A 13,849-nucleotide genomic window follows, 5' to 3' on the forward strand; every position below is an offset into this window, starting at 1 on the left:
TGTTGTTTGCTCAATGTAAAAGATAGAAGGAACAATATTCAGTCATTGTTTGTAATTTTTCTTTCTTTCTTTTATATATATATATATATATATATATATATATATATATATATATATATATATATATATATAAATTGTACCTGTCTCCCCCAGTTCCAAAATCCCATCTGCGCCACTGGTCACATTAATCTCTTCTACATTGTTGAGAGAAAATCTTAATTGATTATCAAAAACAATCATCGATTAAATTGATAATTGTTGATTAATTGATTAATCATGCACTTTAATCTAATCATGTACCTTACAAACGTATATAGGCTATGCATATACTGTTTATACTGTATATATATTTCCTTGCCTTCACTTTTCTTCCCTTGCCTTTTCTCCACTGATGTGTTCTTCCCAGAGGTGCTCTCTTAATGTCTTTGACAAAACTTGAGTCAGTTCTGACAGTGACGGTGCCCCATAGGAGCACAGTTGAGAAGACACCAACATGAGTGTAATGGAGGGTTTGCGGGCAGGCTTCATCACACAGTGTGTCACCAAGAGTCAAACATGGCAGGGTGCACGCCACAGCCCTTTAAGTCGACTTACAGTAGAGATGCAGCCGCGAGGTGAGGGGGGCTTATTTTTGTCATGTCACACTCACCTGAAGCACTGAAATTGGGGTGGGTGGGGGTCACATTGGCAGAGAAAAAAAAAAAGAAGCTAATTTTGAAGAATGTTTTTTTAATTAGAATAAAGCAGAGATGTGAATCAATTCTCTAGAGTAGACTCTTATTGCATCAACAAGAATTAAATCAACACATCTTAATTTGGATCAGAACCAAACTAATTCACTCCAGTCATCTGCATGATGCAAACATTTCATCATTCATGTCATTAAAATCTATGCAGCATTCAGTGAGAAAACGAAGGAACTTGCAGAGGGTGGTCAGTTTTGACAGAGTTCCGTTCCACACCATAGTATAACTAACCTACACCAATGCCATAGAAAAGTCATGATGATGATATTATCTGGTCAGTGGTGCTCGAACCTCGGTGACTCGATGAACAGATTTCCTCCATGATTAACTTTTTTAATTATTTATTTATTTATTTTTTCAGGAAAGCTCAGTATTGTTCATTCGATTTGACATCATCATTGCTCTCCTTTTTAAAAAAAAATTTAATAAATAAAAATGTTTTTTTCCTAATTCTTATTTTTTTAAATTATTTATTTTTTTAAATATATATACATATATATATATATACACACATATATATATATATATATATATAAATATATATATATATATATATATTTTTTTTTTGTATGTGGGTGAGTATGTGTATGTGCGTGTGTGTGTGTGCGTGCGTGCGAGCGTGTGTGTATTTATTCATCAGTTCACCTAAAGCCCATTAAAAAAAAAAATCCCATACTAATAATATAATATAATAATAAATTGCCAAATGCAGAAACATCAATGTAAGTTATCACGATGTAGTGGCTCTCGCTAACAGACAGAATTAAGTAACCAGAATTAGGTAAAAAAATTCTATATACGTAGACCATGTTTCTATAAATTTTGATATTTGGTTATATTTTTTCCATTAAAATGTGATTTATGAGGAGGTTAGACCATTGGTCGATATTCAGAGTTTTTTTTTTTTTTCCAGTTAACAAGAATTGTTTTTTTAGCGATAGTAAGGGCTACAAGTGTAGATTGAAATTGTTTATGTGGTAAGTCAGTTGTTGTTAGGTCACCTAGCAAACACAAGTTTGGAGATAAAGGTATCCTACAGTCTAAAATAGCGGAAAGTTTTTCTAAGACTTTAGTCCAGAAATACATAACCGGAGTACATAACCATAAAGCATGAACATAAGTGTCTGTAGTGTTTTGTAAACATTGGAGACAAATGTCGGAGTCTGAGAGTCCCATTTTCTTCATCATATATTGAGTAATGTATGTTCTATGAATAATTTTATATTGGATAAGTTGTAAATTTGTGTGTTTTGTCATTTTAAATGCGTTTTCACAAACTTGAATCCAAAAGTCAGATTCCGGTGCTATAGACAAGTCTGTCCCCCATTTCGAGATGGGTAAAGACATTTTATCAGTATATGAAAGTAACTTATATATTTTTGAAAGTTTTCTTGTTGTTGTCGGAGAAAGCTTGTTAATATCTTTAGCTAAAACAGGCGGTTGGAGCGTACCCTGAAGTGTTGGCATTTTTTTCTTTATCATATTTTTAACTTGTAGATAATGTAAAAAATTTCCGTTTTTTATATTGTATTTTTGGAGCAAGGATGTATATGATATAAACATATTATCTGAGAAGAGATGGTGGAGATGTGTAATTCCTTTCTGCTCCCACACACCTAAATAAAATGGTTGGTTGTTAAATTGAAAGTCGGGGTTATGCCATAGGGGAGAAAGCCCACAGGGCTCCACTTGGGCTTTTGTCAATTCTAGTGCCTTCCACCAGGCAGTCAGGGTGGCGGAAATCATTGGGTTTTTAAAACAATTATGTCGCTTAATCAATGTTGTAATAAAGAGTAAATCTCAAAGTCTGAGGTTATTACAATCCTTCTGTTCTAGTTCCAGCCAACAGTTAGTGTCTCTGTTGGGTTGTGCCCATAGAACGATATATTGTAGCTGGTTAGCTATATAGTAGTACATAAAATTTGGTGCCTCTAGACCACCTTTGGATTTACTTTTCTGAAGAGTAGATACACTAATCTTTGCTTTTTTTTTATTCCAGTAAAATTTTGTAACGGCTGAATCCAACAACTGGAACCAGTTAGCCGTAGGTTTAAATGGAATCATTGAGAAAAAATTGTTTATTTTGAGTAAAACTTTCATTTTAATGGTGGCTATTTGTCCTATTAGAGAAATAGGAAGATTATTCCAGCGCTCCAAGTCACTATAAATGTTATCCAGAAGTGGAGAAAAGTTTAAATTAATTAAATCAGTTAATTTAGGTGAGATTTTTATGCCTAAGTATTTTAAATTACCTATAGGAAATGAGTAGTGTGGGTCCTGGCTTGCAGGGTTCCATGAATTTTCTGTAATAGGTAGAAGTGTTGATTTTGTCCAGTTAATAGAATAATCTGATAACTGTGAGAATTTAGTTATTAAGCTAAATACTTTCCCTAACGAAGTAGCCGGCTTTTCTAAATAAAGTAAGATGTCATCGGCATATAGATTAATTTTATGTTCTGTTACCCCAGAGTGAATTCCTTGAATCCTTCTTTCCTGGCGTATGGCTAATGCAAGTGGCTCAATAAATATTGCAAATAATAAAGGGGATAGTGGGCATACCTGTCTTGTGCCTCTCTGTAAAGTAAAGCTCTGAGATATAATCCCATTAGTAGTAACTGTAGCTTTAGGAGAATCATATAATACTGATACCCAGTGGATAAATGATTTCCCAAAGCCAAATTTATTTAAAACAGCAAAGAGGAAGGACCAGTTAACTTTGTCGAAAGCTTTTTCTGCATCCAATGATATAATAACTGCCTTTTTATCATGCCGCTGTGACATGCTAATAAGGTTAAAGAGTCTCCTAATATTATAAATAGAGTGACGATCTTTAATAAAGCCTGTTTGGTCGCTATGAATGATTGTCGAGATTACTGTTTCTAGTCTAGATGTGAAAGCCTTAGTGATAATTTTAATATCAGTGTTAATTTGTGAAATCGGACGGTAACTTGATGGAAGGGTGGGGTCTTTTTCTGGCTTTAATAAAAGTTTAATTGCTGCTGTATTCATGTGTGGGCGTATGTAACCCTTAGTTTTAATTTCTGTTACTACTCTTAAGAATAGTGGAGCAAGCATTAACCAGAAGTGCTTAAAAAATATAGCCGGATAACCATCCGGGCCAGGTGCTTTGCCATTAGGCATACTATCTAGAGCACTGTACAACTCGTTTATAGTAAGTGGCGCATCTAACATGTCTTTATATTCAGTAGTTAACTGAGGTATATTTAAGCTACTGAGGAATGCCTCAATATGCTCAGGGTTAGGCTTGTTAGTTTCTAAGTATAGGTTACGATAATAGTTATAAAAAATGTGATTAATTTGTTCTGGTGATTGTGTGCATTCACCAGTTGTCCCTTTAATAGCCGTTATAAGAGACTTTTCCCGATTGCGTTGAAGTTGGTTTGCAAGAAATTTACTTGATTTGTTATTATATTCAAAGTTGTTGTATCTCAATTGTTGTATTATAAACTCTGTCTTTTTAGTTAGCATATCGTCTAACTGTATTTTTGTATTTTGTAAGTGATTAACTATTTTCTACCTCACAGCATAGTTCAGCCAGTGTCTGTCCTATCACTCTCATCACGCAACCAATCCATCTCGTTCTTTGCCTTCCACGTCTCATTCCTCCTTTTACCTTACCCAGCATGATATTTTTCTCCATGCCATTGGCTCGCATCTCATGTCCAAAATAAGTCAGTTTGTGCTTCAATGCCATTAATTCCAGGGACCTTTTAGGAGAGGCATATTTTATCACTTAAGCGTTAGATACCTTTTCTGTCCAAGATATTCCCAGGACTTGCCTCCAGCACCACATCTCAAAGGCATCTATTGTGGGTCTGTCAGCTTTGTTTATCGTCCAACTCTCACTACCATACAAAACTACTGGAAACACCAATGTAAAAACAAGCCTCATCTTAGTGTTGGTCTCAATACCATGATCTTTCAATATGGGCGTAGTCCATTTAAAGCTGCTTTGCCAAGAGCCAACCTTTTTCTGATCTCCTTCGAACATCCACCATCAGCTGTTGGTTCTGATCCAAGAAAGACAAAGTTATCAACAACATAAATTTTTTCTCCGTCAAGATCAAAATTTGTTGTTCCCACCGTGGTCATTATCTTGGCTTTTTGATATTTAGGTGTAGCCCCCTGCCTAGCCCCTTGTTTATTTTTTATTTTATTTTTTATCTTTAACAGTAAGCGTTTTAGTCTGTCTTCTGTTTCAACTAATACAGTTCTGTCATCAGTATATCTTAGATTATTTATATTCCTCCTACCTATTTTTATTCCTTCAGGAGAAGACTTGAGCCCTGCATGCCTCATAATGTTCTCACTGTACAGGTTAAAGAGGTATGGAGACAGTATGCAGCCCTGTCGTACTCCTTTCCCTATAGGAAACCATTCTGTGTTCCCTGCTTCTGACCTGACTGTCACCTTCTGATCATAATAAAGGTTTCTCATCAAAGCAATTAGATACTCAGGGACTCCCATGTTCCTGAGAATGGTCCACAGTTTGGGGTGATCTACACAATCAAACGGTTTTGAGTAATCAATGAAACACACACATGTATATATATAGGCTTTTCCATAATCCATCTCAGATTTGCTATATGATCTCTGGTACCCCTATCCTTCATAAAGCTTGCTTGCCTTTCAGGCAGTTCTCTTTCCACATATGGCTCCAGTCCATGTTGTATAATTTTCAACAATACTTTGCTAGCGTGTGAGATCAGTGCAATGGTTCTGTTCAGTTCCTAATGTCCCCTTTTTTCGGGATAGGGATGTATGCTGACTGTTTCCACTGTTTCCACTCCCTCGTTGACCATATTTTGTTGCATAATTTGTGCAAGATCTTGACTCCTTCATCTCCTAAAGATTTAAACAGTTCTATAGGAATGTTGTCTATCCCTGCTGATTTGATGTTTACAATTTGTGACAATGCACGTTCTACCTCTGTCATTAAAATGTCCGGTTCGTTCTTATACTTTGGCTTTTCAGTGAATGTTCCTTTCATGTTAGGGTCTCTGGAATATAGCTCTTCTGCATATTCCTTCTATCTGTGCTTAATATCATTTTCTTCTATCAAGCTTTTGTTTACCTTGTCTAGTAATACTCCCAGTCTTGGCGTGAATGTCCCTGTGGTTTGCCAGATCTTCTGGAAACAGTCTCTCGTTCTCCCTTGTTCTTGATCTTTTTCTAAAACGCTACTTTTATCTTTGATGTACTTAGCTTTGTCTGCTCTGGCCCTGCGTTGGAATTCGGCATTTCGCAGTTTCATTGCCTCCTTGTTTCCCGCTGACTTTGCTTCCCTCCTCCTCTTTGCTGTTCTTATTGTTTCCACATACAGTACATCCACGGTTTATGCTTCTTCTTTTTCCTAATTGGTATATGGCTGTTAGCTTCTTCAGAAATTGCCGTGCGGTATATGGCTGTTAGCTTCTTCAGAAATTGCTGTGCTTATCTCTCTCCACATATCTTTTGTAGATATACCATCTACTTCCAGAACCTCAAAGCGATTGGTTATTCCTATGACATAGGTAACTGGGATTTTTTTTTTTTTGCTGAAGCGCACCCTTAACTTCATTAGTAGTAACTCGTGATCTGATCCGCAGTCTGCTCCTGGTCGGGTTGTGAAAGTTCGAATTGAGCTCTGCCACCTTTTCTTACACAAAATTTAGTCAATCTGGTTCTTAGTGTTACCATCCGGCAAAGTCCATGTACTGTATACAGTCTACTTGCCTTCATCTCAAATGTGGTGTTGTTAATGACCATGTCATTGCCAACGCAGAATTCACCCAATCTATCTCCTGCTATGTTTCTTTCTCCCAATCCAAACCTACCCGTAATGCCCAGTTCAAGTCCTTGGCCAATTTAAGCATTAAAGTCACCCATGACTATAAGCATATCTTTAGATGGTGTGGAGTCTATAGTTTTTTTAAGATCGGCATAGAATTGACTTATATCGGCTTCATTGGAGTCTGCTATTGGTGCGTACACTTCAATCAAGGAGATGTTGATTCCTCCGCCTTGTAAACATAGAAGAAACACTCTGACACTGACTGGGTTATACCCTAGCACAAATTTTGCTTTTCAACAATAAAAGCTACTCCTCTATACCAGCATGTTTCATGTCTACAATAGTATATCTTGTGCTTATTTGAGTTAAAGTGCCCATTATCAGTTCACTTCAATTTACTGATGCCTAGCACTCCCATGTCTGTCTCTCCATTTCTTGTTTTACAACATCAAGTTTCCTAATGCTCATACCCCTGACGTTCCATGTAGCCGTTTTATGTGGCTTAGTAAAATAGGTCCCTTGAATTCCTTTGCTAGAAATTTCAGCCCTTGTACTTCCCTGAGGTTTTGGTGCAGTAGAGTCATCACTCATAGCCATACTTTGCAAAGAAGCCCGCTCTTTCCCAGTAGTACATTGGACACCTTCCAGCCTGTCATCACATCAATTTTAGTTATCATGTAATCGATTTTTCTTGGCAGCCATTTCAAGAGTGCTTTGCCAGAGCCTCTCCCTAGCCAGAGCTTCGTTGGCCAGTACCCTAGAGGGGTCTGTAGGTTGATTGATTGATTGATTGATTAATCAATGGCCATATGCTGTTTTTGAACTGTCACTGAAAACAACCACACCTCACAGTTTAGACAGACAAACAGACGGATAGATAGATAGATAGATAGATAGATAGATAGATAGATAGATAGATAGATAGATAGATAGATAGATAGATCCAATGAGGATGACTATGCGTGACATCAAGTTTAGCCATGTATATGTTGTCTGTTGTGTATGATGTTTAAATAGTGAATTGGTGGGAGGAAGATTTGTTTGGAAGGTGTAACTCACATTATGGTTGTAGGCTAGCAGGCTAGCTAGCAAGAAGCTACAGCGCGTAGCATGCCGCTGGACTCTTAACTCAAACTTTTACTTCAGCAAGACGAGTAAGTTTCAATGAAAACCGGTCGCCATGTCCTCCTCCCGTTCGTGAAGCTTTTTAAAACTGCCCGCGTGTGGAAGACACGACTAGTCAGTTTGTTCGTCCCCACCTACCCGACATGTAGCAACGGTCCCATTCGCACGGGCGTGCACGCGCACTCTCTCCCTCTGTCTCTCTCTCTGTCTCTCTCTCTGCCTCTCTCTCTCTCGCACTCTCTCTCATCGTAGAAATTGTAATCCCTCGAAGTAATCCCCATTTTTAATAAATGTACCTGTAATCTGATTACATGTTTTTTCCTGTAACTCTAACGGAATACAGTTCAAACCTGCGTGTGATGTGTGTTTGTGTTTTAGTACTTGTGTCATAATCCCAGTATGTATTGGGCTGGTTTGCTTGCAGCAGCATCGATCAAATACAGATTCCCTTGCAGGAGGCGGCATAAAGTTAATCCAAGGGAAAAGTCTTAGAACAGCCTCGGGTTTCGGGCATCTGACACTTTAGCCCCAAAACGAAATCCTCGGAGGTGAAATGCTGCTGTAGATTTGCTGCCCTTTCCTGATAATAAAAGGTTGTTTTTAATCCCGCCGAATCGCTCAAATCCACATCTCTTTTAGTTCTGTGTCGCAGGAAAACAAATGAAATGAAAGGTAAGGCTGCTTTAATAAAGTTTAAAACACAGGAAGAGCATCCCAGTACGATACAGTGGCTTTTATTTTTCGCCCACGGCATCATTCAGTTGCTGTGAATGACACCAGAAATTGATGCGCACAACGGTTCAGGGTATTCAGACACAAGTATTTTGGATTAATTCAAATATTATTATTGAAGACAAACCCTTACTGTGGGATGAATGTATTAAAAACGGGCTAGTTTTTGGTAATGATCTCCTGGACAAATCTGGAGATTTTATTTCCTTTGACCATTTTACATACCGATATAATAATTCATTAGATTATCTAAAATTGAATCAATAGCTTTCAGCTATCCCCAAGGCATGGAAAATAAAATTGTCTAATCAAAAAAATAATAAGCAATTGGTTTGTCTTCCACAAATAAGGTGTAATAAATGGTTGTTAGGTTTAAAGATAAATAAAACAATATATAAATGGTACTTAGGCAATATGGGTGTTGAACTTTTTCCCTACAGACCTGCTTATTTTGGGAAAATTAATTCAATGTTCCAATTTTATGGAAGTATTATTTTAAAACAGTTTATACTACCTCTGTTGATTCATATTCCAGAATATTTCAATTTATTATTATTTTTAAATAAAATAACTGCAACAAAAAAGTCTTTGTATAAATGGAAGCTAGAAAACCATCCTCACTGCAGGTTCTGTAGGGAGGAAGAGGAGGACCTACTGCTTTGTTTTATTTGTGTCCATATGTTGCCATGTTATGGAGGACAGTTCAACTTTGGTTGAAGAAAATTTGAGTTATTTTGGAAATTACACCTATAATTATTATGTTTGGATTTTTTGAAAAGAACTGTACACCTTGTTTGAATACCATATTATTGTTGGTAAAATGTTTATTTTAAAAGCTAAAACAATACCAAATTTACGTTTAAAATATTTTGAATATTTATATATATATATATATTTGGAAAAGATAATAGCTATAAACAATAAAAAAAATCTGAGCATAATAAGAAGTGGAGTGTTTGTTTAACAGAAATAGAAATATAATTTAGGATATATGTGGTTTTTCAATATTATGCTTTATTGTGTGCCCTTTTACGTTATTTTCTTTTAATTTTTGGAGTGCTGATTTTTTTTTCTTAGATGGGGGTGGGTGGTTGGTTTTAAGCCTGCTTGGGGTTTTTTTTCTCTTTGTTTCTGAATATGTTGTTTTGTGAACTTGTGGGATCCATGGAATGAATAAAAAAAAACATTCTCATCATAAGGTACATTTGCATAAGACTAGACAAACTAAGAGTGGAAAACACATCATCACCAAACATTATAATCACAAGGAACAGAGCAACTGCATATTAACTACAAAATAAAAATTACCAGACAAAATGAGACAGTCCAATACCTCCCATAGGAACTGTATAGCAACAACAATAAAAATGTGACTAGAGGAAATAAAACTGACTAAAACCTCACATAGCCACTGCAACATCATAAGGGGACATCATTATACAAGATCATAACAATTCAATGGCCCAACCAAAAACATTGCACTCATCATGTGCTGATTAAAGTATCATAAATCAAGTTACTCACAGTTACTCAGTATTTGATGAGTCAACCACCCCACCCCACCCCAATTTTGGAGGACTACTTTTTATTCCTACTTAAGTCATATTCTTCTAAAGGGCCAGTGCTCCTGTTGAGTACATTTTCCGATACTCTACCAACATCTGCTTTCACCGTAGCAGAAAATTTTGCAATGTTAAGCATGGCAGATCAAGATTTTTTAAATATTGCATTTACACTGCAGTAAATTACCCAAAAAGAGAGCATTTACTACTACAAGAGTCCAAATAATTTGCGTATCAATGACACAACACCCTGTAAAATTGCATTAAGACAAATAACACACCTCCTTAAAACCATACCAGCATTTACCAGACTATTGCATTTATTTTAAATTATCCATGCATCAGTATGTGTTGACAGTGTGTGAGTGCTAATCACATGCTCTTGCCCCTGAGGTTAGACGATCAATGAGGTCTGTAGAGAGGAGCACGACAATTGTGAAAGTCACAAGGGGAGTTCGACAGTCATAAATAAAGGCAGCATCCGCCCCACACAAACCCTTCAGGGCCTGACCTGTGTGTGTATGTTTGGATGTCACTGAAATGTAACATCTATTATGAGTGGTTCGAAATAAAATTAAATAAAATCAACTTCATAGGTGTTTATTGTGTATTTATGCATCCTGAAGCCAAGTTCCACACATTGTAGTCTATTGTGGAGGCCATCAGCTCCCCCTCAATCTGTCCGCCATCTCGTCATAAGCATCTTTCATTGCCCGCTCCTACCTTCACTCCTAAGGCGCCGTTTGTGTGTTTTTATTTCACTTCAAAGCCTCACGTTTTTTTCCCGATAGGTCAAAATTTGTGACATGTTGAGGCAACTTCGAGATGTTACATAGTTCAGTGCGTGCATATGTGTGATAGGAGGAGATCAGGAGACACAGAGATCACTTTGTGTTTTCCTGTCCAAATGTCGATTTCACGCCCCCTTTTTTGCGGGTGCCTTTCAAAAGCAACCACTGATCAGCTGTGTATCATGTGCTGTTAAATTTAGCCTGAATTAAGTTTTTTTTTTTTTTTTTTGAAGATCAAATGCTGTTGAGACTACACTAAGACACACTGCAGTGTCCCCCAGGGTCAGCAAAAAGGCATCCACTTTTGAGTGAACTGTATGTTGTCCTTACTGTTTTATTTCTTAAGTAGTGTCATGTCGTGGCTCTCAGTTTACTGATAAGATTCCCTGAATGCTTCCCATTTAGGATGCAATATGGCACTCGCATATTTTCGTAAGTGTGAATCAAGGCCTCCCTGGCCCATCCACACTGACAACATGGCCCACTGGCTATTGTACTATGTTACTAATCCACAGAGGATGTAATTCATTTCACACACAACAAACTGGAGAATTAACTTACATTTAACCCTCTGTGTTTTGTCTTGCTTCTCCATGCCTGTCACTGTTAAACATACAAATAAACATTCACAAACAAGCAAATGTACAACACACTTTTGTGCTTTGGCTCATTTAATTCAGTTCATTATTGGACTATTTGGGAAGTCCAATGAATTTGTGAAGACAGTGGACCTCATACTCATCCCGGAGTAAAATCAAGGGTTCATCAGGCATCCTCACGTCCGCACTGTTCAATACCTGATACAGATTAGGGTGTTGGCTTGTGTTGTGGGGTTAGTAGGTGCATCTACTGATGAAGAAAGAGTAACGACCTTGTCCATTATGCCGTGATAATTGCAAAATCAATGGATTGACCTTTCTCGGGACTAACAACCCTCCACACTCACAATCACACCTATGGACAATTTAGAGTGTTCAATTAACCTGCCATGCATGTCTTTGGAATGTGGGAGGAAACCGGAGGAAATCCACGCAAGCACGGGGAGAACATGCAAACTCCACCCAGGAAGGCCGAAGCCCGGACTCGATCTCACGTCCTATGGACTGGGAGGCGGGCTTGATATATATATATATATACTGTATGTATATATATATATATATATATTAGGGGTGTAATAAAAAAACAATTTTGATTTGAATGATGCGAGTGCACCGGCACACGGACTAAGGGTCTAAAAATAGCTTGTACCGGCCGATGGCCCGGTCAAATAGATTTTATGTTGCTGGTACAATTGCTGAAATTACAGGGTGCGCCAATGACGAGGAGGGGGGGAAACATGGCCATATGCAATTTGCATACAGTAATCACACAATCCTTGATGCAGCCAGTGACTCACGTGATTGGTTACAGTTCATTCACAACATTGCTCCAAGCAAATGACGCATTGCTTATCTCTGCCGGCACGGCATGCTACTGCTAGCGAGTATTAGCAAACAAGCCGTTCCGTTGCGACCTGAGGAGGGATGAAAACAGGAATATTGTCTCTGTTTCTGCTCCAAAACTTAACTATATTGCCCCCGAGTCGCATAAAACAACTTAGAATTACCCCCCGGGATTTCTCTTAAGTTGCGGGGGTAACGAAAGATGACAGGACGTCAAGGACACGAACCCTTGTCAAATCTTCCCTGGCTTTGACACAACGAAGAATACACAAACCTTTTTTTAACTTAAGTATGTAAAAGAAGGATAATCAGACGCTTTCACGAGCGGTAAGTCAGCCAGGATCGCAGAGAGATGAGGAGCACAAAAGTAGAACATCATGAAATGTTTTGGAACCCGTAACGTTTAATTTTGTTTTCTTATATCGTTGAGTACACTTATAGCGTATTTCCACTGGAGCCCAGCACCGCCCTGCTCGGCTAGCTGGCGGGTCAGCTCAGCCCAACCCATGCACGCACTGCGTTTCCACCTGCATCTGGGACGCTGGGCGGAAGTAACGCATAACCGGCTGCGACACAATAGTCGAGCGCGGAAAACAACACATAACCAAAACACGGAAGCCATGGAGGACGATGCTGCCCGGTATCGGCTGCTCGTTCTGTTTTTAGTGGTGCTTTAGATGTGGAGCTTCTTCAGAGCTTGCAATACAATGAGGATGGCCCCTGCGAAGAAAAGGACAATGTTTTATCGTCGGAAAGCCCTTGAGGCTATACAGTACATGCTGATAGCAGTGGGAGTAAAGAAGACGAACACTTGTCGAAAAGGACACGGTTGGTAAGTTGTTGTTTTTTTCCCCTCGCCGATGTCCATTACTGATGGCATCACAGGACTGACCGCCCAATCATCTGCCGTGGTGCTTTACGTCATGTCCTGGGCTCGCTGGCCCAATGTAGGCGTGAGGGCTGCGAGTAGCTCCACACAGTCCACTTCCAACACGGTCAGCTGTAATGGAAATGATTGCCAAAACCGTGCTGGCTTTGCACGGTGCGGTGCTGGGTTCCAGTGGAAATATGCTAATAATAAACTGAACATCTCATTTAATTAAAGTTTATGACCGTTAGTGGGGAAAATTTGAACAAACGATGGTCTAAATAAATCTTTTCTGTGTACTGGTAGTGGTAGATTGGGAGTGCACAGAGCCTATAAAAGGAAATGGAACAAGAGTTCCAACAGTTATCTTTAGAATACATAACTTTTTTTCTTTATCGGGATGATTTTTTGCCAAGGGGGGTGTGTTTTATAGTTAATAGTTGAGCACAATCTTAATTTTTCTGCGGACTAACCTCGAAAAGCATCACATGGTCATTAAAAATAACTGTAAGAGGGTCTTTCCACACAACTACTCTTATTCAAAGTTAATCAAATGAAAAGTGTTTATGTTCTATTAACCTGTCACCGGCTCCAACCCCCTGGTTTTATTCATTCATTAGGCAAATGAGGCACATTAAAGAAGAGAAAGGCGGCAGCTCATTTAACTGCAGGTTTAAATAAATTAGTCGGCTGAAATTAAAAGCCAATCTATTCTAATAACAAAAGACAGGGGATAAACATTCACGGGCCGGTGACGTATGCAGATGAGAATTATGTAAATAAGTAGAC

The sequence above is a fragment of the Vanacampus margaritifer genome, chromosome 20 (assembly GCF_051991255.1).
Source record: "Vanacampus margaritifer isolate UIUO_Vmar chromosome 20, RoL_Vmar_1.0, whole genome shotgun sequence".
Taxonomy (NCBI): domain Eukaryota; kingdom Metazoa; phylum Chordata; class Actinopteri; order Syngnathiformes; family Syngnathidae; genus Vanacampus; species Vanacampus margaritifer.